General features: G+C 39.6%; 1 long non-coding RNA gene across 2 annotated transcripts; it reads right to left on the bottom strand.

The window, feature by feature from the left end:
* On the bottom strand, window positions 1-26512 carry LOC142361449 (uncharacterized). Of its 2 annotated transcripts, XR_012764077.1 has the most exons (8): window positions 26444-26512; window positions 19171-19293; window positions 18207-18247; window positions 12563-12692; window positions 8924-9122; window positions 6554-6635; window positions 4015-4176; window positions 1-3388 (listed from the first exon to the last, which is right to left on the bottom strand). It is a non-coding gene; the product is annotated as an uncharacterized LOC142361449 (long non-coding RNA). The 2 variants fall into 2 exon arrangements; XR_012764076.1 differs by having other exon boundaries at window positions 4015-6635.
* Between the last annotated feature and the right edge of the window lie 1307 nt (window positions 26513-27819).

The following is a 27819-nucleotide window of genomic DNA, read 5'->3' as shown; positions in this document are numbered from 1 at the left end:
GTACACTAATCTGGAGGAATGCATAGTATCATATGAGATGTTCTGGCCAGCAGGATGCTGCCTTTACAGACTTATTCAAGCCACTGCCCTTCTCTTTGCAGGTTGGTGAGGAAACAGGCAGAAGACATCTGCACCTGACCTACGTTATACTGATTTCTGAACAGGGAGAAGGACTGATTTATATCACCTTTTAAAACACCAGTTCCTGCCAATGGCTCAAAGCTCTGGTGACCTGATCCACTACAGAAGTCTTCATTTGTCAGCTAAGTAATTTTTTTCTTTTCATGTTAACTTGGTCCTATTTAGTTTTTTCCTAGCTTTGCAGACTATGCTAAGTGGAAATGTAACTTCAGAACTGGGACAAACTTACCTACATTTTAAGAGCAATATTCTCAGGTATGGCTACTTACCTTCTAAGAATGACAGAAGCTATATTAAACATAACACAGACTTTCCAGATATTTTTTTCTAGGAAACTGGATCAGTAATAATCCTAGCAGTGTGGTTAAATTGAACTTTCCTATTTTCTTTTGTTATTACGTACTATTGAAACAGAAAAGAGGAAGAGCAGTAATTTTGTTTGAAAAACCAACTGCAGGCTCTCTCTTATGTGCCATAATTATTTCAATTTAAAACATTTATAATAAGTTTTGGGTCGTTTCCAATGTGATTCAAAAGAGAAGTCATTGTTAATAAATGAATTGGTAGAAGAAGGATCAGAAATGGCATAAGCTTCTTTACTGTATCTACGGTCATAAAAAACACATGACAAAAACAGTGTCCCTGGGAAGAACACTTAGGTTCTTCGCTGGGCAGGTTCTGCTCCATTCCCAATTGTTGTCTGTAATTTGTGTCACATCTGTTGTGTGCCCATTTATTATTCAAAATAATCATGTCACTGATGCTAATAGAATCTTCTTGAAGATCAACGATCAACATATAATGCTGCTCTGTGGGCAAGCCCTAGATAACAGTCCCACCAACAGTAGCTTGCCAAAGGTATTTCAGCCTGTCAATTAGCTACGTGATGCAGTACTCACTCTAAGGGCAGCTAACAACTGAACAGAGTATCTCACTGCGTCACTCTTTCTTTTCAGATGGTACAAGTCTTACTTGTTACCTTTCTAAAATGAGAGGGTTTACTCAGCATATACCTTGTTCTTATCGCTATAGCTACTAGAGTAAAAAATGCTGGCACATCACTGATTGTTTAGTGTCACAAGTAAATATTCATATTATCACACTTCTCAGATAATCTATGGCTGAAAGAAATTATGTAAGTGAAAAGCAGCAACAAATGTAAGACAGAATGAGGTTAACAAGTCTGCAGAGGAAAACTACCCAACACTGAAGAACAAGTCTTCACTGAAAAAACTGAAGAAGTGATGGCAACAGCCTGTATGCCAAGTCATAATAAAGCTGTTAAAGTTTAGAAGGTTGATGTTTAAGTACTGATTCTAGACCCTTCTTACCTGCCCTCCTCCCACCCAAACCCCAGTAAAAGTTAGAAATATCTGCTATTTGTTACTTTTTGAATGCTTATCAAGTTTCTGTAGGCTGTATGCCACTGTTTACGTCCACATAATTTCTGCAGACAATACATTATCACTTGTTCTTCTGGTCAGAGATTAAAAACAAAACCAAACCACAGAAATAGTATAAAGCTTAAATACTGTAAGCTGACTTAACTACTCCACTACTGCTCAACCACAAGCAAGTCTGAGCAACAATGTCCTCAAAACATTGTACGAACAGTATGAACAGTATGCATATTTTTATTAGAAAGCAACCATTTTCTGAAAGTGTAAATGAACCACCAGTTCAGATCTCCTTTTTTTGGTGGGGTTTTTTTTTTTTTTTTCTGTTTATTTGATAGGCTATGTATTATCACCCACATTTCACAGGGATCATTGTGATTTTTTCATGAGCAGTAACAAAAAGAATGATTGTTGTCTTTACAAGAAGCACTTCCATAGATGATATTTGTAAAACTGAAAAACAAACCTAATCTTGATGAATAAATGACACATGCTATTTCTGACACCTTAAACAGAGAAGGTAAAGGCCCAGAGCCCGCTTTTCACAACTTTTTCTGTCCCAGCTATTTCATCATCTTCATTCTTGTTCCTTAAACTACTTTACAGAGTGCATCTACAGAAGGACAACATACCCAGTTGTGCGGGGAGTGCCTTCAGCTTGATCTCAACTGGGCAAGATAACTACACCTAAACAATTCTCAAATACAAAGTCATTAGCATCACAGTGTGTGGACTCAATAGGTCCAGTATTAACATACCAATATGAAAAGCTGTTTTCTTATCATGTTTTAAAATTTAAGAACAATTTAAAATTAAAAAAGAGCTTCTTGCGCCATGTAAGAAAAGCAACTTTTTCTTTCTTTTCAATAAAACCTGGAAACCTATATATAATGCACCACGTATTTCCAAAACTCCAGATCAGATACTCCTACTGCCCTGTAATCCTCAATTTTCAGGGACTAGACCCTTGAGGCTAAACAGAAAAGAATTTAGACAGCCATGCTCCACACTGCAGCACATGTATTTTCTATGTTCTGCTACCTAATAAATTCATTATGCTTGACTGAGATCACATTCATGCAAGCCAGCAAGCTGGTTAAAATGGGAACTTCAAAAATCAACAGGTTAAGGAGGTAAAATACCCAACACAACGAACATTCTTGCTTTCAGAAGATAATGCACTTAATGGAGAAAGAGTTTTGTTTTTTTCTATTTTGTTCGCCCTCCAGCCCCAATGAAGAAAAGAATCAAGGTCAGCTCAGTCTTTTCTAAAGAAAACCTAAGGGAGGAAAATCGGTGCTACTATAACTAACCCCACCACTGAAGCTGCTAGTCTGACGTCCTGGACAACGAAATTAGTGGGGAAGATCTGTTTTTACCTTCTGCAAGATAACCTTCACTGTGGGACCTTAAAAGTCTGCAAAGATAGACAGCACACGTGAGACAGAGCTTTGAAATTGTGCACCAGACATGATAGGATCCTAGCCTTGGTTATGGCATTCTGATGCTTTGGCCAAAAGAGGGATTTTTTCATTTCTTGTTTCTTTACACTATTATTAAATGTGTTCAGTTTTACAGATAATTACAATAGTAGGAACAAGTAAAAATACTTGTTTAAAAACCACATTTGTTTGAAAGAAAAAGGAAAAATCACGACTTACTTAAGTGCCTAATGTGAACATGAAAAAGAATTTAGGTGTTTGAATTCAAAACAGAAATTTTTCAAAACCCTGTATTACTCTGCTTTATCCTGGAACCTGAGATGCCTTAGTCCTTAGCCTTCCCCTTCAAAGTTTTTTTCTGAATCTCGGCTTTTGAATGTTTCCAGGCACATCTTATCATCTTCAGGGCTGGGTTTCCCAAGGATAGGGGAAAGGAAGAAGAGAAAGCGCAAGTTAGATGATGGCATACAGATACTGAAGTCCAATGCATTAAATACAGTAGAGATGTAAAACCAGTAACCAATGTGTTTAAGTAACCAGGAGTCAACACACACCTTTATTTTTTACTAGCAAAGCTAAAGGGATGACTAAAAACATTCTGTAATTGAGCATAGCCAAAAGCATTGATATACCAACTGAGCCCTCTTGATTATTCCACATATGAGGTGACTTGGGATTCCCAGACAAGTTTTCCCTGAAGCTAAGACCCCAGAAGTCTGATGTGGTGTCTGTGGTCAGACCACGGATATTGCTGTGCAAAAATGAATATGGGGGAGGGCATTCTCTGTTAAGCTGTTGAGATGGAGTGTGAATGTTAGATGCACCAGCCTGAGAAATAATAGTAAGCACTGGAAACAAGAGTGATGAATTGTCATCCAGGAATGGTAGTGGTAAGAGCTTCTAGTCTTCAGCACCTGCTCCCAACACTAAATATGTTACTTTAAGCTACTATTTAATATGAAATGCTGACATAGTTTGGGATGGTCCCCATTTCAGACAGATGACAACCAATAAGGCAGTAAATTGTCACATACCTTCTGATGATCACATCTGGATTTACTGAACAATGTATTTTTTTTCCCAAGGCTGCAGGCCAGCGCAGCTTCTGAAAAAAAGGGGCAGAGTGCCCACTGTCCAAGATAGCCTGCATCCTTCTGGTTCAGTCACTCTTCAGGCTTAGGAGCAAATTCCCCCACCTGCTGGACAGATAGCCTAGTCAAGAAGGCTTTTAAATAAAAAACAGGTTTCCATTCTTCAAAAACAAGCTTCAGGATAATCTACAAAGAGAGGGTTCTAGGCTGTGGATTCTGAATGGAATAAAGACACGCCTAAGCCCAAGAGAAGCGAAGGATTAGATGCAAAGAAACAACAACGATAGCTCATTAACTGATGGCATTTAGGTACCTGTTTTGAAACATAGAAGTCTGGATTCCATTTTAGTCACCAAACCCTCTCAGTACTCTCCACAGTGTACATGGGTTTAAAGGCAGGCTTTGAAGCCAAGGGTTAGTTGTCAGAATTTCTATCTAAATCAACAGAGAAGCTCTCACAGGTTAATAGTTACCACTTATTTTCTTGGAAGGCACATCACATGCAGTCGTAGATATCCTCTGAAGAATCCTAATCCTTCTTCTATGTTTACGAATATTTTAATTCCCTTGTCTCTGTGCTATAAAATGCAGTTGAAGAATGAAATCTTAGGTACAGGGATGCTGGGTACAGGGGAAGTCTTTAAACTTCTCCAAAAACATTCCAGAATTCATAAATGTAAAGTTTCTAGGGCAAAAAAAGTACATTAAAACTAGTCCAAACAAATTACTGTGGCAAAGAGAGGGAGAATGACAGAAATCTTTAATATAACATGAAATTAGCATAGCTTTTTCTCTAGTTCTACATTACAACAGCTTTTTGTAGTCTGAACTTTTGGTTTACACACAACTATGTTATTATTCTAAAAAAAAGAATCCATTTTAACTGACAACAGCATTTCTAAAATAGCCAATTTAAAGAAAAATCAATAAGCTTAATAGTTGTAACAGAAGGGAGAAGAGGGTACATTTTAATGCCATCATTCCTGAAAATCCTGGCACAGAGAGACTGCATGAACAAGGATGTCTTGGCAAAAGTAGAAATAAAATATTTGCTAGCACACAGATTTTTTTTTTGTTTGTTTACTGTCAGTATAAGTCTAGTGAGCATAAATGAGATGCCAGAACTGCACCTATTTGTCTGCCAATATAGAGCAGAGGTCCTTGTACATTGCAAGTTCTTCCATGGGCACATATTACTATTGTGTGTGTGTGTGTCTCTCAAAGAGAGAAAGAAAAAAAAAAAGAAAAAAAAAGGGACAGGCACACAGAGTTAAATGCAGAGACCATGTTTGAAATAAGAAAAAGAATTACTCAAATTACCACTACTCTTTCTGGCTCAATGGCAGAGTTCTTCACCTTTAGAAGTAGTTAATAAGCTAGCTTAACTGTAATTCTAATTAGAAAGAATATATGTCTTTTCATTTCCCATTTTCTCAGGAACAGATGCAACAGCAGTCAGTTTCTTTAACCACAAATCAAAGCCTCTTTATAGCTAATACTCTGGACTTAAAAACTGCCTCCCTTGGCTTCTTCCTAATGTGGAACTAAACATTTCTCTGACTCTTTTCTTGTCTTTTCTGTGTGCTCTCAGCTGCAGGATCCCAGCCCCTCTTTCTCCGCTGTCAGTATGCAATTGTAATTGTATACAAGTACGTATATCAGCACGACAATAGATTATTATTAACCTGTACAGCTTAACACACATAAGAGAAGACAACTGTTGAAAACATTAGACATTTACCTAATGGCAAGTAATTGATTATAAGCACCTAGTTTATGATTATATTATGCTCTATTATAAATTATTTGCTGGTACTATAACTGGGTATGTTTTTTTAGCCATATTACCATTCATGTTCAGACAGAGCACACACTGTACGGGTTTCACTTGGTAATCCACCCCCGCCTGCAACTGCATCCCACTGGATGAGATCAAGACTTACTTGTGGGAATGGAGCCTCATCATTTCCACTGGTAATTTATAATCCAAGCTGGTTGACTGGAGACATTGGTCCCAGCTGAAAGGCAGCAAGTGGCAGCAACCAAAGCCTGGCAGTGGTGGCTGTTGACGGTTAAGCACATTGCACTGTACTGAAGCTTGGAAAACAGAGACAGACAACTTGCCTAAGATTTTAGTGCCTATTGAGCAGTGCTAGTTGTCAGTCCTGCTGTTTTCTAATAGAAATTGGTATTAACTTCTTCATTATGTTCCACTTCATCAGCAGTTTCCAGCATGCGTGAAGACCCAGGCTCTAGCGTAGTGTAGTATAGATGTGCATAGTAGGAGATGCAGGCCACAGAAATGGTTTCACATAAGGAACAAAAGAAAAACTTAGACGTAACCTTTAACTCTTCCTCTGTATAATTTACGTTAGCATGGAGAGCAGAGGTGGAAGGCTGGAAGTAGAAGCAAGTGCTTTTGAGACAAAATACTCTGAAGTTTGGATGAAGGAGTCATCCATTGGCAAGCCACTCTACATACCTTAGCATGATGGGGATCTGAATTAATTGTCTAGAGTTTCTTGAAAGGCACAGACTCTTCAGTGGGGCCACAAAACACTGATCTGTAAGTGGAAGAAGGACTGAGCTCAGCAAGTTGGAAAGTGTATCATTTTCAGTTGGGTATTTTTTCCCTCTCCCACAGATATGTCTGCAAGACAGAATTAATTCTAAACTAGCATAGCCTTTTTTCTCCCTCCCTAAAGCACCACGTCAGTTGTCCAAGTTCCAAAATCCTTATTTCAGGGAAAATAGAAGTTGTTTCCATTTTCCTAAGTATATTTATCATGAAAAGTTTTGTTGTACTTCTTCATGGATTTAAATAACAGGACTCGGCATCCTTGCCAAGACAGAAAAAGATGGGATGCGGTTAAGTGGCACAAGCAGGCACACGCAGATGTCCCCTCACAGCTGCACGATATATATCTGATTCTGCCATATGCGTCTCCACTGTTCTAACAACAGAGATTATCTTCAGTGACCAAAATGTACAACTGTTTGTGCAGCAACAATATACACAGATTATTTTTAGCTCAGACATGTGGCACTACTCATTGTGCAGCTGCTTTCATGCATTAATGCATTGTGATACAAAATTCTAACTGCAAGAACCCAAATTAATTGCAAGAAACGAGACATTTTGGACTGAAAACCCCTTATGGCTACATTGGAATCAAGTTGTTGACGTTTCAAGCTAAAAGAGATATGAATCATGGAAAATATTTCATTCTTAACCCCTCAAAGTACCCAATATTCCTGAACTAATGCAAAATGCAGTTCTGTGTTGGCTTAGAAATTACAGCTTCTCTGCCAGAGGTTAATTTAGACTATTCATCCAAGATTAGTTGCAAGTTTTTTAAAACTGTAAATAAATTCTTGTTCCTAAACAGCTCAGGTTTTCAAAGCAGAGAGTATAACCCACAGCCTATAAAAGGAAAAGATTTAAAGCAGAAATGGGACATTTGACTTCTGCATATTTGGAACATTTAATCACCGTCTTGGTTATATGGAATAAGTTAGACTGGCAGCCTTTTCTTCAGCTCTACAGTGAAAGTACATTTCTTTAATAGAGCCTTAATGCTTTGTAGGGTGATTTAGAATCTAGTCCTGCAGCTTTTACAGACAATTGTAGAACTCATCTTTGTTTCAGAAGGGAAGAGGCCCAAAGATTCTAAGTGCCTGAAGCTATGGCCCATAACTTTTTCTCCCAGCTGAACAGTAGCATGCATCATTTTACATTCATATTGCAAGATATTAAGCGATATACTGTATGCATAAACCCGCTAATATTAGAATTAATAGGGAGATTTTAATCTCATTTTATTTGCTAGAGAGCTATGCAAAACTTAAGCTGTTTTTAGCTGTAAGCACAGAGAAACATGGTATGGACTTTCTCAGGACTTAAACTGCTATAAAGAAATGCAGTTGGGGAGGTTAAAAGTAATTTTTAAGAGACCTAGGTCTCAAACAGACAAGCTTTGGCAGATTTGGCTGTGATACTTCAAAACATGTTATTGAATCACCTGATATTGCTCTTTTACTGCAGACAACTGCCCACAGAAAATGAACATCCTAGGTCTGCCTTACACAGTATAATCTTGGCCCACATTTACATTCCCTGCCTGTTTAAGTCAATTATTCATGCTGCTAATTGCCATATTAAAATAAGCATGTGTATTGTTCTGTTGTCCTTGCCTGAGAAAAAAAAATGTATGATTCAGGTCACAAAACCCTTAAAACAGCCACACCCACATGCACCAGAGAATCTGGCATAATTTCATCTCATTTTCACATTTCTTTTCCACCTCTGAAATTTCTCTGGGTGCACGTGGGCAAACAAATTTTTAATCTTGTTTAGATTGTAAGCAAATGTGGTTTTGATAGGTTCAACTCTGACTAAAGTAATCAGAAGTTTATTATTTACAGTAAAATGGAAGCTTAAAATTAGAGACAATGTTATATTATTTAACACCTTTCTTGGCATCACCAGAGCAAATTCCTCAAAGCTGAGGACCCCAGCATTATAAGGCATAGGTGAATCAAGGACAGATGAGCACCCAAGCCCACTGGTAGGAACCAGTCTACACCACCATTCAGTATGTGTGCCAATGCGCTGTTGCTGCCAGGGGCATCCTTTGAGTTGAGCGCTTCCCCGTCAAAGAGTTTGGATAGATCTGTGCCTTCCCTCAAAATGGTGGCCTACTTCCAGTGCTACAAGTGGCTGAGATCTTGAAGAGGCAGGCGCTACTTTGCAAGGAGTCAGGGGTGTGTTTACAGCCTCAGAAGACCCTCAGGCAGCAGCTGGGCTTCCTGCAACCCCATTTGACCTCACCGCACAGAGCTGGGTGCTCACCCTTAGTTCACATGGACGATGCCTCTGGTCTATCACAGCTGGGCTTTAGTTAGTAACACCCTGGTGAACACACAGCCAGAATGTTGCCACCGATCAACTCAGCGCATTGTGTCCTCCACAGTAGGGAAAGCTGGTGTCTCCACAGCAGAACTCATCCGCTCCACAGACCTGCCTTCTGTCCACCTCCCGAAGACTTAGCCTGCATGACAAAAGAAGCACAAAATCTTAATACAGCTGGTGGAGAGCCTGATCCCAGACTATTTTCTTGAATGTACCTGTCAGTGATGGCCTTTGTTTTCTCTTGGTAGGCATTCGTTATCGCTCAGCAATATCCCAAAATAAGAAGCTCTCAAACAAGGAGTTCAGTTCAGAGGGGCAACAGACAGACACTGTTGTTTATTGCTCCCTCAGGCACCCCTCATTTTTCATCTAGCAACCAAATCAAAAGCTGTCTGTAGAAGAGTAACTTTCTGTCCAGCAGCTATAAATCAGAAATTGGAGAGGATAACCCATGCATAGCTATAATCAAGAATTCTTATCTGGTCCATTTAGCCTTTTTAGACCCACTAGACTATCTGGAGAGAATAAAGGACACTCCTGAACTTCAAAAATCCAAATGCCCATTTTATAGTCTCAGTGATCACATGGACCACTTCACTGAACAGCATAAACAAGACTAGTTATAAGATGTACTCTTAGAGTAGTCCTATGGAAAGTATCATTCTGTTGAACTTCATTTTGTACCCAGATGAAGCAGTTCTAAAATCTACTGTAATATTTTTAAACAGGTAAGGACTTTCTGTGAGGCTGCAAAGACCACAGCAACTTACCACATCCAATGCTTTTGTCGGATCAATGAAAGCTTGCAAAATATCAGCTTCTGCATATTTGCCTTGATAAATGTCTCGACCAGATTGTTGCCTGGGAATTTTTCAATAGTTTTCATCCAGTCTGCACTAAGATTCTGGAATTCTGCTTCCTGCATCACGCAGAAACAACAGTCTGTTGGTGGGAAAACCAGGTGGCCTGGGCTACTTAGTGAGGGTCTTTTGATCTTTCTGCTGTCTGGGCCGCAGTGCTCTTCCATTCTTACTGATTGTCACTGCATGTGACAATGTCATCTACGGAGTCGCACAGCCACAGCCTTTCCCTTATCCAACTCAGAACAGAATAGACTGTTTGAGTTGGAAGGGACCTACAATGATCATCTAGTCCAACTGCCTGACCAGTTCAGGGCTGACCAAAAGTTAAAACATGTTAAGGGCATTCTCCAAATGCCTCTGAAACAGTGACAGGCTTGGGGCATCGACCACCTCTCTAGGAAGCATGTTCCAGTGCTTGACCACCGTCTCGGTAAAGAAGTGCTGCCTAATGTCCAGTCTGAGCCTCCTCTAGTGCAGCTTTGAGCCATTCCCACACTTCCTGTCACTGGATACCAGGGAGAAGAGCTCAGCACCTCCCTCTCCACGTCCCCTCCACAGGAGGCTGCAGAGAGCAATGAGATCACCTCTCAGCTTTACTACAACACTTTTGCACTTCTAGCACATCCTGTGATAGAAATACTGTAATTATACAACACACAGAAGCAGCCCTACTTTCTCTTTCTGAATTCAGTAATTTCGGGATGTGAAAAGACCACCTGCAGGGATGGCAGTAGTGGTAATGGAAGAGAAGCTCTAATGGTCAACTCATCTGAGCTTTGGTAGGATTAATGTCAGCTATTAGCCTCTCAGTTGCTCTAGCTTAAGGTACCAGTACAACCTTGCACTAATACACCAGCTAGCGCTGGCCCTGCGTGGGATCCTCTACTACTTTCACTGCAATTAATTTACAGTTAGGCTTTATAGAAAGTGTTGGGTTTTGTTTTGGTTTTTTTTCTTTTATGCATTTTAGCCATTTTCACAAGCTGCCATGGTTTAGCTTGTAAACTGAGACAGTACATGATTACCAGGCAGAATAATCATAGGAATATGAGCTTAATAGAGACCCTATGGTCAACTACCACTTCAGTTGACAGAAAAACTCATAAGATAATCTTTTTGCTGGGCTAGTAAAGTTACCTGTAACTTCATGTTACTATCCTAATTGTTTTGGCAAACTCCTCCAGCCAAACACCAGGGTAGGAGGAAAAGAGAAAAGCGCTGCATTTCCAGCACCGACTCCTTACAAACCTTCTTGTCCTAGGAAAATGTCCCTTTCTCTAGTGTTATTTTTGTCACTATGTCCTGTAAACTTTTATTAATACTAGTGAAAATGAGTTTTGAGCTATCCTCAAGCATACTTATTCACATTTAATAGCACACACTGAAATTACATTCTGATAATTAATTTGGTTAGCTGTGTTTTGTGCCAAGCACTTGTGCCAACACTGTCAGTACAAGGGACCTGGTAGTCCATTCTGTAATACTGCTTTAAAATGGGAAACTCTAAAAATCCACTTTTCTCTCTTTTCTTTTACTCATACGGTGGGACTATTTTACTTGGATGGTATTCTCCTTTCTCCACTTACCCGGAAAAAATAAAAGCCAAAAAATAAGAGGTTGAACATTTTCAAACATTTCTTTACCTTAAAATCTTCAATGCATTTACCAACAATTAAGCAGATGTCCTCACAGTTACCTTGTGGTCTCTGCACTAAGCCACGCTCATCGTCTGCTATTTATATAGAAACAATTAGCAGTAGTGGTTGTAAGCTTTAGATCTTGCTTTATCCCATGCTTATTTTCTTTACCTCTGGGATATATAATTTAAGATAGCACTATTTCCCCAATCTTATTCCCCTCTAAACAAATGTGAGGGCTTAAACTAGAACTACTGTGATAATGTAAGCCATAATGGAGAAGCAGGGATCACAAGGAGAATTTAGCGGTTGAATAGTCTGATTTGTCAGCATTACTTTGGTACATCCAGGATGTCCTGAAGCACAGGGGATATTAAAGTACACAGAAAACTACATGAAGTGGCATAAAACTCCCTAGCAAAATGAATTTTCAGGACCAATTATTGTGTAAGTGTTGCCCAAACGTGCACTAAATAATCAATTCTACAGTTAAATTTGTGTTTTATGAGAGCCAGCTAAAGCGGCTCAGGACAGTCCTCATACACAGCATGCTTAGTCACATATTTTGTAGTCATTATTTTTGCCAACTTTTAACTTACTGTCATGATGTTGCATAGCAACAGGTTATTCTGTTATGTGTTTTCTCTTCTTTTTTAAATAGATAAGAATAGTACAATCTCTAACATCTCTGATTAAAAAGCCTTTTTTCTGATGATCACCCATATATTAAGAACGGAATAAAGCACTTCTCTAGACCTGTGTTATCTACATATTTCTTTTTGCTAAATGATTGTTCCCCTACAGATTTGCAGTGTGCTTCATGACTTCGAAGTACTGCGTTTGAGGTCAGCATGACTGAACCATATTAAGCAGACTTCAGATATGGCTGAATCGCTGTGTGAGTGCACAAGTCTAGTGCAGGTTTTGTACTCTACAAATTTATATTAATTTCTTTGAACGGCTAAAGGTATAAAGCTTCTAAAATGAACGCTGCTCATAAGGCTTTTCCCTCAGTGCTACTGTTTATGTTACATCACTTGTTACTTCCTACACATTAACCAGCTTCAACAATCACTTACCTTCCTGGATTCTTCATTATCCATTTATTCTCTTCAATTACAGATTTCAGGCACTATTACTAGGAAATTCCTTTTCTTTTGGCTGTGCATCCAGCAGCTTTTCTGATCCACTCCAGATGCAAAGTGCACTCTACAGAATGGAAAGCACCAGAATTAGAGAAAACCCCCCTCCCTGCTAGGTCCAAAGTCAGTGGAAGCAGTTAAAGTTGCAGCTCCAACAGAAAAACCTGTCCTGAGCGAGACTGGAGAGGTAGCTAGTCTCCAGGGAGGGAAGGGAGGGCATAAGCAAACTGACTTCAGGGATCGTGGAGCTCAGATTTAACAAGTTCAGCAAGAACAAGCTACTGCTGATAAAGATCTTGAATATCTACATCTCATGGAACAGTAAATTTAAATGCAGATTTAGAGATTTTTTTCTACTACCTTCTTTCCAGAAAAATATAATCATGCAGATTGTAGGAAATGGTCTGGCATATGCAGTAAGATGCAGAAAAAAGCCTGCCCTCTTACGCCTCTACCTTGCCGACCCAAATCCTCAACTACACATGTTGATGCCAGTAGATTACATTACTGAACTGACAAAACCAGGCACTGCGATAGTATATGACGTAACCACGCTTTACTCAGAATACGAATGAGGCAGACTTTCCAAATGAAGACGCTCAGTCAGACTGGGAAAAACTGACTTTGCCAGCTCCTGTTCTGATACAAGCTTTAAAGGTATAAGATTAAAAACTCTGCTTTTGCTTATTGGCCTGAGGATGTTGCGGCTTATGCTCAGAGATAACTATGCAGTAGTACTGCAACCCACCAGTTTTAATCTTACTTTAAATCTTTCTACGTTAGGGATACGAAAGAAACACTCTGTGTTTGGGTTTTTGAAGGATCCATGAGAATTTACGCTGCAATATGTAACATCATTGTCATTTTCTCCTGTTTTCAAAACGTCTGGTAAATCAATTTTCCTTGCTCATGCTCAGAATCTTGAGCACTACTAAGGTTATCTTTGCTGATAAAGGATCAGAATCTTGCAGTACATTATGAAGATATGTAAAAAAATCTTAGTTGTTCTATAGCAACCATATTCACTTTAGAACTTGTTGTGCAGCAAATTGAAAGATGCGATACAGCACACTCAAATCTCCAAATGGAAACCCAGGGCTAGGTTACTCCAAGGACCATGAAATAGGGTCCATCCACTTACAAGGTGGAGAAGAAGAATCTTTCCATCTTTCAAACTTGCCCTTTTCTCAGTTCCAGGGTCTATCTAGCGCTTCACAGTTTCAAGTGTTTGTAGCAGAGACCATTTCAAAAGGTCTCTTTCTTCCTATGTTCCTTTCTGAAACAAAATCTAACTGGTTTTCCATTTTGGAAACCATTTTAACAACTTCAGAACTGCTGTGAGATCTCCAACACAATTCCATTTTCTGGGAAATTAAATGAAAAATTGCCCAAATTCTCAACTTCATCAGCTGAATGGAGCAGATTCGTCATGTGAAGAACACAAATAAGCTCAGAATTACATGGCAAACTGACGACAAATTCCCCTTATTACTTGCAGTCCATGCTTTCTTTAAAAAAAAAAAAGAAAAAAACAAACCAAAAAAATACTTTTTGTACGCACTTTTTGATTCAGGGGACTTCCACGCTCTCCTACCAGCTTTTTTGATTATTCTGTTTCCAGTCACCCTCCCCATTACATTCTCTTTGGGGATTTCCTTCAACTTCACTACCAAGTTGCTGACTGTAAAAGATGTCTTCAGCTTTACTCTATTGTGCAGAGTTTACAATATCTTTTCACCTCTTGATGTTTCTGCCTAAAGTCTGATTTTAATGCATATTCTCCAGAGATTGATTCAGTTCCCACATAGTCAGGGTGAGGAGTCTATTTATTGAAAAACACAGCAGAAGAGAAGTAAGGAGGAGTACGGAGATAAAAAGGGAAGGACTGATCCATTTGAGACTATAGCGTTTGAGGTCCTGACTTTAAACACTACTGAAAGACTTAGCATAGCCTGTAGTTCCGACAGTACTAACAGACATAGCACGTTTTCAGCAGATCAACACCATTTTTGAAAGAAAAATGTATGCCAGGAGGGCAGTAGGAATAGACAAGGGGCTGAGAGGATAGCTCTCCAATCTCAGCCACTGACCAAGCATTAGAAGAGCTAGATGGCACAGCAGAAGGAGCAAGCAGCACTACGGTACTGACCACCATCAAAAAGCAACTGTTACAAAACTGGTCAGAAACACCAAGCTTGCTCTTGGCAGCATCTCTCGCTGAGGAAGTCCCTCAAAGCACCTGTGCCAGGAGACCACATCAAGATGCACGGATTTCTCTGTTCTGTCTTTCTGGTGAAAAACAGACTACCTAATCAGAGCAGTTCAAAACCAAACACACTAACTGAACTCTAGTGTCCTGATGTATAGCTATATCATAACTAAAGGTCCTTGGAACACTTACTTTCACTCACACTGGTGATTCTTCGCAAATTTAGCAACAGAGAACATGGCAGCAGTCCCCCATAGGCTTCAACAGAGAGAGGTCTGAATTCAGGCCAAGAAATAGATTTGAATTTTCCTGTCAGTCACTTCCTGAAGAGTTCACATTTACATAGGTTCAGTCTTTCAATATTCATCCATCCTTGCAATTTACCTTTTGGGAATTAATTGCTTACCAGGTAACATCAGTGGAAATCCAGGTTGCAGTAAGGTGAATAATTCAAAACTTCAAAATAGGGAGGGAACCAAATAGGTGCATGTCTTCACAGGATACTTTAACATTATCCCATAGAATTCAAGCACACATTGAATACATCCTAACATGTCTGTCCAGAGCTTTTAATAAATTTTACCACTTAATCTGTATCAGACTGCACAGAGTTTTCCCTGCCACAGGCATAACTCTTAAATAGAGGCTAAGGCTCAGGTCCTCTGCAGATGCTAGGCACGAAATCCGATTCTACCATGCAGGCATCATAGACCTTCAGCAAGGCCAGTGCCCGTCCAAGATGCCACCTAACCACAGAGGAGGTGCCCCAGAGTTTAGGCTACCTTGAACCCCCTTCAGGCTGCACCTGTGAAGGTTCAGCTGAGATTCACAAGGGAGGTGTTCCTCTGCATGTCTTACTGGGGATATTCCTCACACCCAGACATATCAAAGCTGGCTGGAGACTCCTCGAAGAGACTGGTAGCAAAGAACATATACAGCCTGGTACTTAAGGCACTACCCAGAATCTGATAAGGCTCAATTCACTATTCCCTATAGACTGAGATTCTCACTGCAGAAAATAGGTTTACCAAGATACAAAAATAAAATAAAAAGTTTTGGACATACAAACTGGTTTAACGAACACTGCTGGGTTCAGAGACATGGAAACAGGAGAGCCATGGGAATACTCAAAGCAAAGTGATACCTCTTTCATCAGATGCAAGGCCTTAAGACTTCCTCTAGTACTATGTTCTTACATAACTCTATGCAACATCCTTTTATATACAAATACAGTTGTAAAATCTTGTAGAATCTTCAGAATAGTTTGGGTTGGAAGGGACCTTAAAGACCATCCAGTTCCAAACTCCCTGCCATGGGCAGGGACATCTTCCATTAGACCAGGTTGTTCAAAGCTCCATCCAGCCTGGCCTTGAACACTTTCAGGGAGGGGGCAGCCACCTGCTGGCCACACTGCTTTTGATGCAGTCCAGGATACAGTTGGCCTTCTGGGCTGCGAGCGCACACTGATGGTTCATGTCCAGCTTTTCATGCACCAGTACCCCCATGTGCTTCTCAGCAGGGCTGCTCTCAATCCCTTCATCCCCCAGCTTGTATTGATGCCTGGGGTTGCCCCGACCCATGTGCAGGACCCTGCACTTGGCCTTGTTGTACTTCATGAGGTTCACATGGGCCCACCTCTTGAGCCCGTCCCAGTCCCTCTGGATGGCATCCCTTCCCTCCAGCATGTTGACTGCACCGCACAGCTTGGTGTCATCAGCAGACTTGCCGAGGGTGCACTCAATCCACGTCGCCAGTAAAGATGCTAAACAGCGTTGGTTCCAATACCGACCCCTGAGGAGTGACACTCGTCACTGGTCTCCACTTGGACATTGAGCTGTTGACCACAACTCTTTGAGTGTAACCATCCAGCCAGTTCCTTACCTACCAAGTGGTTCATCCATCAAATCCACGTCTCTCCAATTTAGAGACAAGGATGTCATCTGGGATAGTGTCAAATCCTTTGCTCAAGTCCAGGTAGATGACAACAGTTGCTCTCTTCCTGTTCTGCCTTCATTTTGGCATTTCTTCATACTGAGTGCCTGATGCCCAGAAGACCTGACATTAACATAATTTTTTGTGTATATGACCTTGGTCCTGCAGGCTACTTTAAGAAGAAAAATCCTGCATCCCCATAAAACCTTACAGAGCAATTCTTTAGACTGCCTACATAATACACTTCAGTAGCTTCAGGATGAAGGATGAGCTATCAAGTTAGTATTGCAAGCCTTGTTCCTATGGGACGCGGTCCTTATTCACTGCTGCAGTAGCATGGCTCTATAGATTTCAGTGCAGTACTTACCTATACTAGCAGCAGAGCTGTCTCAGTTTTATCAGTGCAGAGTTATCAGACCGAAGTAAGCACAGATAAATAGCGAGATCATATACTCGGACGTATCCAACTATTTGCCAACCCCTGATGACACAATTCTGCACATAGGACATTGAACTGTGCAGTCTCACCTTGTCATTTTACACAAACCCATTTATATAGAGAGAACATAACTGCAGCAAAATCAGAACATTTATACACGAACGTAAAATTTGAGCTACTTCCATGTTTCTACAAAATTGGAATCCAAAATTTTGAAGCTTAAAAATTTTTCACCATAGAAATACTTTCCTTCGAGAAACAAGGAGAGCTTTTTAGTTGGGTTGCTTGGAGCAGCTTGTCTCTAAGCCTCTTCCAAGTTTCCTAGAAGCTTAACCACCCAGTTGGTCAGATCTCCTCCAGGGAAAGGGTTTAAGTTTTCTAATTAAGAGTGAAAATGAACAATTCTGGTGCAGTTGCTCCCCTGGATAACCCTAGATTTAGGCCAATTCAAATAGCATAAAATATTTAGTATGCCCTGGTTCTTTGCCAGCAACAGGCCAACATAGCAACACCATCTTCTACCAGAAATCCAGTTTCCTTCTGCTGATTCTCTTCCATCTAAGAAATTAAAAAAAACCAAACAGAAGGTTTTTTCGGTTTGCTCTGATACTGTGAAGTCTACTTTCTGTGGTGGTGTAATAACAAGGGAAGATGCAAAACTTAGCTGTTTCTGTATTTAGTTTTGTTTCAACATGAATGAATGCAAACATTTCTTTCCAGTAACCTCATGCACTCAAACCAGGTTTTTACTGAAACCTGTAGTTATGTACCATGCTTAGAAAGCTGTTTTAATAAGAAAACTATGTTAGACACTGTTCTAAAGTCATCTTCATAATCTGATGAATAGTTTAGGGACACCCCAAAGAGATGGACATGCCATGTTTTTAATACTTTTCTGTTTACATCAAATTATACACCATGAGTGTTGTCTTTTTTTCTTAATAGCTCCCCTGCAGAGCATAATTATGAAAGCAAAGCTTACAGTAAAAAAATTTTCTTACCCTGAAATGCAGCTGATGCCTGAAGCATGCCTTGAGGAAAACTGCAAGATAGGAAGGAACACAAGTCAAAATCTAGTATAAATGTTAATGTGCTTGAGTACTAAAAATCTGGCATAAGCTGAAACAAAAAGGTGCAGCTTAGTTTCTAGGCCACAGGTCTGGATAGTTCTGTGTCGCTTTTACACATGAAATGCTCTTAGAAAAGAAAAAAGGATTTTAATCCATGCACCCCATTTCTCTTCGTTTGGCCAATTAACTCACAAATTGGACTGAGGTGATACATGCAGAATTTTCAAGCCTGATATTTGCCAAAATATTAGTTGTGTATAATTTAACTGCCAAAAAATATAATCAGGATGTGTAATGTGCATACTTGTGGCAGCTTAGCCACCTAATAGTTAAAAAAAAAGGAAGAAAAAGATGGTAAGTAACTGAGGGAGAAAGGAATCAATTATGACTGTTTTTCCAAGGCAAGAATTTCTATATCAGCTCTGCTTTTTACAATAGTCCTCTATGAATATGCAATATCCAACCTGGAACAAGGCAAAAATTTCTGGAAAGGGAACACAAGTAGACAGCTGTCTAAGAACAGTCAGGAAATCTAGATCTGATCCAAAGCAAGCTTTATAGTCTGCTTTCTCCATTAAACCCCTTCAGACCACCACTTTTTTTAATTTAAATTATCTTTATTTTACTTTCCTTCAGTTAAAATAAAAGATTGCCAAAAAAATTTTATGATTTTATGTAGGTTTTATAGGCTGTGGAGCAATTCTAACATAGTCTCCTGAGAAGTAATCTTTTCAAAGCTAGATAGTAGACAGCATTCAATACTTTCCAGATCCATATTTTGCTAATCCTTGCTAAAACTAGATAAAGTCAGATAAAATTAATAATGAAGAGAAGAAAGAATGATAGAACTATATATTTTTTAATACTTTATATATAAAATCATCTCTTACACAACCTTGCATAGTAAGAGCTCCTTTGATCCAGATGAATTTATTAAGTTCCATAGCTCTGCATTCATATCTATCAGGGCAGAGTGGGCTGGCAGCTGAAGCAGTCACTGGCCTGGATAATTTCTTGACTGTAAAAGATAAACAAAAACTAAACAACCCACTACAAATCTAGAAAAATGAGAATCAAGAATAGACAGTGTACTGTAGAGGCCTACAAAAGATTCACTAGGGAGTACCAACTTTATTCTGCAAGTATTTTTCAAAGTACGTATGCTGCTCTGGGGTTCAGCATTTATCTTAAAAGCAGAAAATGTACAGTAAGTCATGGCAAATCTACAGTTTGGCTACACAGAGGCCCAAATTCTGACTTTTCCTTCTTGGATGCACCTGAAAGAACAAACCAACAGCAGCTGCTACCTCAGAGAGCATGCGCTCAAGGAAACCGTCATGCAGCTGCCTGAGCTTCCTGACTGCATGGGAAAACCAAACTGCGCTGCTGGCAGCAACTCCTGTGTCAGGTGCATGTCTCCTGCGCCTGGAGCCAGGGCTCAGCTTTTCACTAGTTTGCCTCCTGCGGCGAGCGCTGCGGGGAGCGCAGAGCTTCCTGCTCTTTAACAGCTCCTGCTGCTCTGCCCTCCCACGGAAATACACCTTCTTTTGTCATATATTGGTACAAGTCTTGGAGCCCCAGCTCCCAGCGGTTGCACAGACTCATATCCTCTCCTTTTTACTGTAGGTGTGGTGTAATCACTGATCTAAAGGGAGGAACGGGTGCATTGCTCGCAGTGAGAGATGACTGTGGCAATCGAGGGAAAAGTGGAATGTGATGCACGCACAGAGACGGCAGCTGGTAGATGGCCCATTCTCAGCTTGCAATTACAGAATTATTTTCAGATATTTTCCTGACAAAATATACTGTGTGCACATACCACGTGATGCTGCAAGGTGGAGAATTTATAATGATAGCTACATGGTAACAGTGAACTGAGAGAGATGAGATATAGGTGTGTAAAATTCCCATATGTAGGTCCACTTTGTTCCTTTATCATACACATTTTGAATATTCAGTCTGACAGTTTACCAGTGATTCAGACTGCATAGAGGTACAAATACAATGTCCTGGTAGTACAAATACTTGATATTCACAGAGAACTCAAAAAATATTTTGTGTGGTTTTAGCAACATAAAAAACAGTTTAACGTAAGACGCATAGAACCAAAAAGAATCCCAAATAAACTTCTCTAATCTCATTCATCAGCTTTCCCAGAGCGCTTGTTCTCATTTCTAGTGTCACCAGTGATGATAACAATTAAATAATCTTCAAAACAGGATTTATTTCATATGGTATGACTGGACTGCAAACATGGCTGTTCAGAGTTGTTTTTCCTCTTCCCCTCTCACCTGGAATAGAACAAGTTACTGATAAGCAGGACAATCAGAAGTGCTATAACATTAAAACTGGGATATTTATCCTCTCACTTTGAAATATGAAGCATCCAACTACAATGGTGCGCTATAAAGGCACGAGCTGAAATTCAGGTTGTCGAAGTGGTCTAGAGGAGGTATGTGTTGTAGAAGTAGCTTGCGCTTGAGTGCCTTGCTCCTCTTTGGACCTTAATATATGCAAGCTAGAAGTGTTATAAACCTTAGGGAAGTGATCAGCTGCAGTCTCTAGGAGGTTTGCATGACAATTCAACACCTGTGCCAGGAAGAAATGAATCTTAACTGTGCCTTCTGGAACTGACACTTATGGATTAGCTGTAACGGAAGAGTTCAGAGAAAACAGTAGTTTGGCTAAAGCCCTGTTTCTCATTTGTGGTATCAAACTGAAATTGAAAACAAATAAATACCCTCACCTCCACGAACAAAATCTTTCCTAGTTTTTGCAAATCAGATGTGAAAAACGTTCTGTTGCTTTCCCCCTTGGCGTGTTTTCTGCCAAAGGTATTTCTGGTCACCACAAATGTCTCTTACATGAATGTATTTATGAACATCTGTACCTGTACATTCAGCTTCACAAAGGAGTCTCTTCTGCAAAACAACAAGAATTTTCTCATATCTCTACAGAAGTTAGCCAACGATCCTGTTTTTATTGTCTTACGCAGCAGAATAGAAATGTGTGTACTACACTTGATCTGAAGAGACCCAGCAATGTGCGCTTGCAGGCCAGAGGCCAAGTGTATCCTGGCTTGTATCAAAAGCAGCATGGCCAGCAGGGCGAGGGAGGTGGTTCTGCCCGTGCTGCGCTCTGGTGAAATCCCACCTCGAGTACTGCGTCCAGCTCTGGAGACCCCAGCACAGGAAAGACAGGGACCTGTTGGAGTGGGTCCAGAGGAGGGCCACAACAATGATAAGAGGGATGGCACACCACTCCTATGAGCAAAGGCTGAGAGAGTTGGGGCTGTCCAGCCTGGAGAAGAGAATGCTGCAGGGAGACCTTATAGCAGTCTTCCAGTACCTGAAGGGGACCTACAAGAAGGCTGGAGAGGGACTTTTTACAAAGACATGTAGTGATAGGACAAGGAGTGAAGGCTTCAAGCTGAAAGAGTGTAGATTTAGATTAGATATAATCAAGAAGTTCTTTACCATGAGGGTGGTGAGGCACTGCCACAGGTTGCCCAGAGAAGCTGTGGATGCTCCTTCCCTGGAAGTGTTCAAGGCCAGGTTGGATGGGGCTTTGAGCAACCTGGTCTGGTGGAAGATGTCCCTGCCCATGGCAAGGGGGCTGGAACTAGGTGGTCCTTAAGGTCTCTTCCAAACCAAACCTTTCTATGATTCTATGAAATGGCTTGGGTAAAGAATAAACTATTCATTAGCAATTCCAAACACACACAATTTATTACAAAGGCAGGTAAAGCAAGAGTATTAGAAAAAAACATGCTAAGACTTTTTGATTGTGTCCCAAGGAGTTCTCTCACATCGTGGTACTGAGCTGTAAATCTGCTATGTTGTTTTTCAATCATGTAACTTTATTCCCTGTATTGTAAGGTCTTTGTCTTCAAGTTTGCCATCAGCAAGCTGAATCCCAGTTTGGGCATAAATATTTCTCCCTCCCAGCCTCCCCCCTTCTTTTGTTTTCTCCTCCTTTTCGAAAGCCCAAGTTCTCACATGGGGCTCCATAGGAGAGAGGGATACCTGCCTGAAAATGGTACCAGTTATTTATTCATGGAACAGTTTGAATTCTTCTTTGGAATATAAACCACTTCCACCTCCTTAGAAATGCTAATATCCCATGGCTGTACAGGCTGTGGTCATCTGCCGTCCTCAAGCAGATGTTTCACTAAGCTCTAAATAAATCATTAGCCCACAGTGAGATAAAATGCTCTTTCCTGTACCACACAGCAGTGTTCACATTTCAGGGTAAAGTCTTTCCACACAGTTCATCATGTATTTCATATGAGCATACATACTGAATCATATTTTATATAATCTTACAAACAGGATTAATGCACACAGCTTACTACAGGGTCTTGACTGACTTTTATTTGGTTTCAGTCACTGAGGGGCAGATTGGTCTTTCAAGGAAAATTTACCAGTGACTTTTTGGAATAACAGCCTGAGTATGAAATCCCACGTTAATAGCATATTTTAACCACTGCAAATTTTCCTGCCCAATGAAACAATCGGCAAATAGCTGAGCACGATGAGGCTTATGCATATTTCTAAGCAAGAGGGAAACTTAGAAATTAGCAGGAAATATTGGGAGTTCATTGTACAGTAGTAACTTGGTAGCCATAGTATTCTCCTCCTTGTCACACTGCTATAGTTACGGTCATAGAATTTTATCTTCTTCATTGAGAAAGCAGTAAAGTATGAAATAGGCATGGTTCTTACTAAATATTCAAAACCTGGGGGCACTGCACAGTGCAGACAGAATCCTGTGCTGCTCATTGTTTCAGATCCAGGGACAGGAGCACTTCAGGGTACAGAAAGAGCATGGAGAGTTCATTTTAATTCCTCTGTAGTATTAAACTTTGCTTGTGTATCAATATAGTTACAAGAGTCACAAATGACTACTTCTATTATGTCAAAAACTGTAAAAACTGCTTTCAAGGGGCAGAATTTACAGGCTTTGGCCCTGTTTGGCAGTGCTATGACAACTGTTTGCCCTCTACTGGAATAACATCACGACAAGTCTGCGATAACTATACAATGTTTCAGACACCATCAATAATTGTTCAGGTTCACTCACTGTTTTTTGTCCTTCTACTCTGCCAGGCAATGCATAGCTTATGCCATTTTCTGACCTGATCAGAAGCAAGTAGAACAAAAGAAATTTGCTCTCTATTTTTCTTCTCTCATCTCTCACAGAGTTAAATATTTACCTTCTAATTACTAAAGGAAAAGACACCAATAATTTGTTCCATCTTGGTGAACATTCAAGCATTTAATTTCTGTTTTTAGGTGTACTCTACCATAGAACTCTTTTCTACCATCAGAAAAGATATAATAGCTTCTGGTTTAAATGAACTGAAAAAATACTATTAAAGGAATCCATGAAGAAGATTATACTGAGATATCATTTTGAGGCAAGTTAGAAAAAGAATGAAAGTTTCAACATGTTTCTGCAAATATTTTGGCCCACAGAAATAATAAATATATTCTAACTGGAAAGTAAATTGCTTAATGCGCTTCTTCCTGACAGCATTTTTGTGTCAAACTACGTCAGGATTTTACTTTGAAGGATCTTTCATAAATGGAGACATATCAGGTTGAGCTAATCCTCACATACCATGCTCTGTTTACTGCACTCTTGAGGAAAAAAATAAAAATTTCTAACTTCACACTGATATGGGATCACCTCCTGTTAATCTTGTCTCTGGAAAAGGACTCATTCCATCGATTTATGCAAATAAAGAATGTATAAGCAAAAGACAGGTTAACTGGTATTCAAGTACATTGCATCAGTTTAACCTGTACATCTCTCTCATCTCAAAGAGCGTTCAAGTGCTGGTTAGGAAGGCATTCGGAAGTCTAACATCCTTCACAGATGTATGTTTATTCCATTCTTTAAACCTAGTCCTGTGCCCCATTCTGATTTCCCAAACAGTTGAAACAAAATTAGTTTTATTTTTATTCCTGCCAAGACCAGGTGGTAAAAGAGAACAGGAAGCAAAAACATTTTAAAAAAAATTGTTTTGGCAGGTATATGAGATGAACAATTAAGTGCACTCCTTGCTCAACAGTGCAAAGAGCAGTTAATTCCTGAAAGTTTTTGCTGGGAGGCTTCGTGTGGTATCTCCAAAGTATGTGGGGTAAGGGTGGGGGCGCCGGGGTCGGGAGTGACCCAAAGAGAGGTAGGGATTAGATTCCTGAGAGATTGCAAGAGTCATCTAGGGTTAATAAAACGAACAAAGTAAGGAGAAAACATTGCCTGTAATGAAGTCTATTGATTATGATACTGCCTCCAAAGGGAGTAGTGTTTGCCTTTTAAGAATACAACCAACCAAAGCACTAAAGACTGGCGTGTAAAAGGACACAGCTGTATTAACACTGAGTGGGGCTGGACCTGGGGAGAGTTTTAGCTTTTTTAATTTTTTTATCCATAGTGTGGTATTTGTGTACGAGTGCAAAATATAATAAATGTTTCTACCTGTCCCTGCACAAGAGTCAATGTCATTCTCAGCAGGTGCCAGCTGGTATAGCGGTTTACGTGTACAAACTACCCATCCCATCAACCAAGTGTTTGCAATAGCTACAGACAGACTCGGTGTCCCACACGAATTTTACTGCACTGAAATGAGACTGGCATGGAAAGATGTATTTTACTCCTAAAGTTGTAAACCAGTGAACTCCAGACTCCCCATACCTGAAATTGTTTCTCATAGGTTTCTTTAACCAGTCCTACAAATTACATTACTTACAGAAAAAAAAATTAAAAAAAAAAAATCCAGCCCCCACCGACTAGAGGGACTCATGTTTCTACATCCACCTAAACCAAACCAGTTTTTATTCCAATATACTCACAGAAGTTTCATCCACATAATGATCTATTTAATTCCTTCTAAAGAAACAAAAATAAGTTCTTGGCCTCTTTGGGAAGTCCCAAGGATTAATTCTGTATTGTAAGAGACAACCGTGTGGGTTTCTTTTCTGTTTTAAATAGAACCCGTACGTAGGAAGTCAAAGCATTCATCATGCTGTTTGAAATATTAATAGCTTTCTAGAGAGAAAGGGTAATTACTCTGTTCCCTCCCTGCATCTACCCTCTCAAAAAATACTTTAAGTCTACCCATTCTTTGACCCTTATTCTCCCAAAACATTTACTTGGGGATTTCCTCAGCAAAGATGTAGAATTTTAGCAGTCCTATGACCTACATCTTGACCAGAGAAAGCATGTTATACACAGATACAAATTAAATGGAAGAAAGCAATACCTAGCTTATTATTATTGTTTTAATAAAATAATCAACAATGTTAAAAAACACATTTTTGTCTCAGTCACAAGTGATCACAGCAGGGAAAAAAAAAAAAAAATCTGAAATGCATGTTGTTGCACCTCAAGTCTCAGAAAGCTTCCCAAAAATGGCAGTGCATACAAAAACCTACAGGCCCAAATTCTTTCCTAATATACCTGTGGTGACTTCAATAAAGAAGTAGGTTCACTGAAGAAATCTTGATTAATCCCATGTAATTGTGTATTTGGTTTGTTATTTCAATATCATCATTCCAGCTACCATTCTACATAAGGTTTTGAGGGAATTCTCCTTCTCCAACCTCACTTTCATATATATATTGCATTACTGGTTTGCATCTGAAGTTTAAAAATCAGTGGTCTGCTAAAACAATGTAGAAAAAACATCCAGTTCTAGAATCAGATTTAGGGTCTCCATATCAGCCACACAAATTGTGATGATTTGCTACCAGAGCCTCAGAAATAAAACCTTGTTTAATTGAAACATTTCATATGAAGTTATGTTTCTTTGTAGGCTGCTAGAACGCAATTTAAAGCAACATTCCTGGCTTTATTTCCAGAGAATTATAGCTGAGCCTGTGGGTGTGCCATGACTGTTGTGTAAACTGTTAAAGCTGAGAGAACTAGTAAGATTTTTACAGATTGTTGAGAGAAGTCAGTCAGTGAAACAGTTTATCAAAAACTCTATGCTTATAATGATAATGAAATAAAGCAGCTATTTCAATAAAGTGACAGAAAAAGGTCTTATAACAAAATAATTAAGAACTTGTAATTCTCTCAGAGAAAAATATAAAACAAGTACCACTTGTAATTTCTCTGTTGCCAGACAATTAACCCATAAGTCAAAGAGGATTTGTACCTACCCGTAATAAAGCTTCACTTAACATCTCCAGAGAGCTAAATCCATTCCAAAACAAGAGTTATATGTAACTGCACTTGTTGCCTTCCAGTCACTCAGTAACTCTTTACAAATATTGCAAAACAGTGGGATTGGGGCAAAATAAAACACAGAAGACATGAATTGTGTAACTGTGAAGCATGCTGGTCTCTTATTATTGCTATAATCATATCAGGTCACCATTAAGTTTCTGCGTTGGAAGTGCAGATCTGATGATATTGCAGTGTATATTGATTCTGGCTGTTTGCTGGAGATACAAGTGAAAGCCTTGGAGAGATCTGAAGTGAACTAAGACCATACAAAATAATGTTTAAACTGAAGTAGAGAGATTTTTGAATCTTGGTTAATCATTGGGAGTATTTACACAGTATTGAGTATTACTAAAAGCAGCTCTTTTATATACTATCTGAATAGAACTTTGTTGCATAGGTTCGTGAGCTAGGTTTTAGTTAATTTATGGAGACAAAGACTTTCACCAAATACTGTTTTCCCAAAAAGTACAAAGCTCCACACTATAGTGCTCTGTTACATGACCTGAGTATCGTCTTCTGAGCTAATGCAAGGAGGAATAATTCAGTTTTAACTTTTCTCAAGTTCCAGCTCTAGAGTTTCTCATTTGTGGCTGACACCCCAAAAAAGGGCAGAAGGACAGAGCATCACCTGCTGGCATTTACTATTCTCATTTTCCAAATAAGCACAAGTGGTCACTGCTGGATTCAAGCATTTTCATGCTTCAAGTCACACAGTCCCTTCTTCAGGCATACTTGAGCAGAGTTAAAGATTGCTAATACTTGAAACAACACACCGGACTGGGTTACTGAGAGCATCCCATCCCACGCAACAGTAAACAACAGCAAATAGAGTTTTCCCCAAGTTGAGGAAACCACGCAAACTTCTGTCTTTTAAGAAGAGATCAGGCCATGCATGCACAGCTGAAGGGTGGCAACATAGATTAAAAGAATATTACCTTAATGGAAACAAGAAAGTTTTTGTAACTAGAAGATAAGGCTCACTGTCCAATGTTCCTGAAAAAAAGTGCTGTCTAAACCTGGCAGTTCAGCTATAACAGAGCCTGCCTGGACTCCCTCCTTTATTCTGTGGTCTTTGTGGTACTTTGTGGTATCCAAGAGGAGGATGATATCACTGTGGAAGCAGCTGATTTTTCTCTCAGTGCCTCTATACAGGCAGACATTTGTAGAGTGTGCTCTCTTCTGGCAAAACTACTATTTTTCTTTTTTTCCCCTTCTAAACATGTTCCTTGTTGAAAGGGTAGGGTAGAGAGGCATTGAAACCCAGACTAGTAGTACCCATCTCAAGAAAACACATTAGACTTCAACCCCT

Source organism: Opisthocomus hoazin, chromosome 5, assembly GCF_030867145.1.
Source record: "Opisthocomus hoazin isolate bOpiHoa1 chromosome 5, bOpiHoa1.hap1, whole genome shotgun sequence".
Classification (NCBI taxonomy): domain Eukaryota; kingdom Metazoa; phylum Chordata; class Aves; order Opisthocomiformes; family Opisthocomidae; genus Opisthocomus; species Opisthocomus hoazin.
Note: the sequence above shows the minus strand (reverse complement) of the source record. Positions and strands in the feature narration are given on the sequence as shown.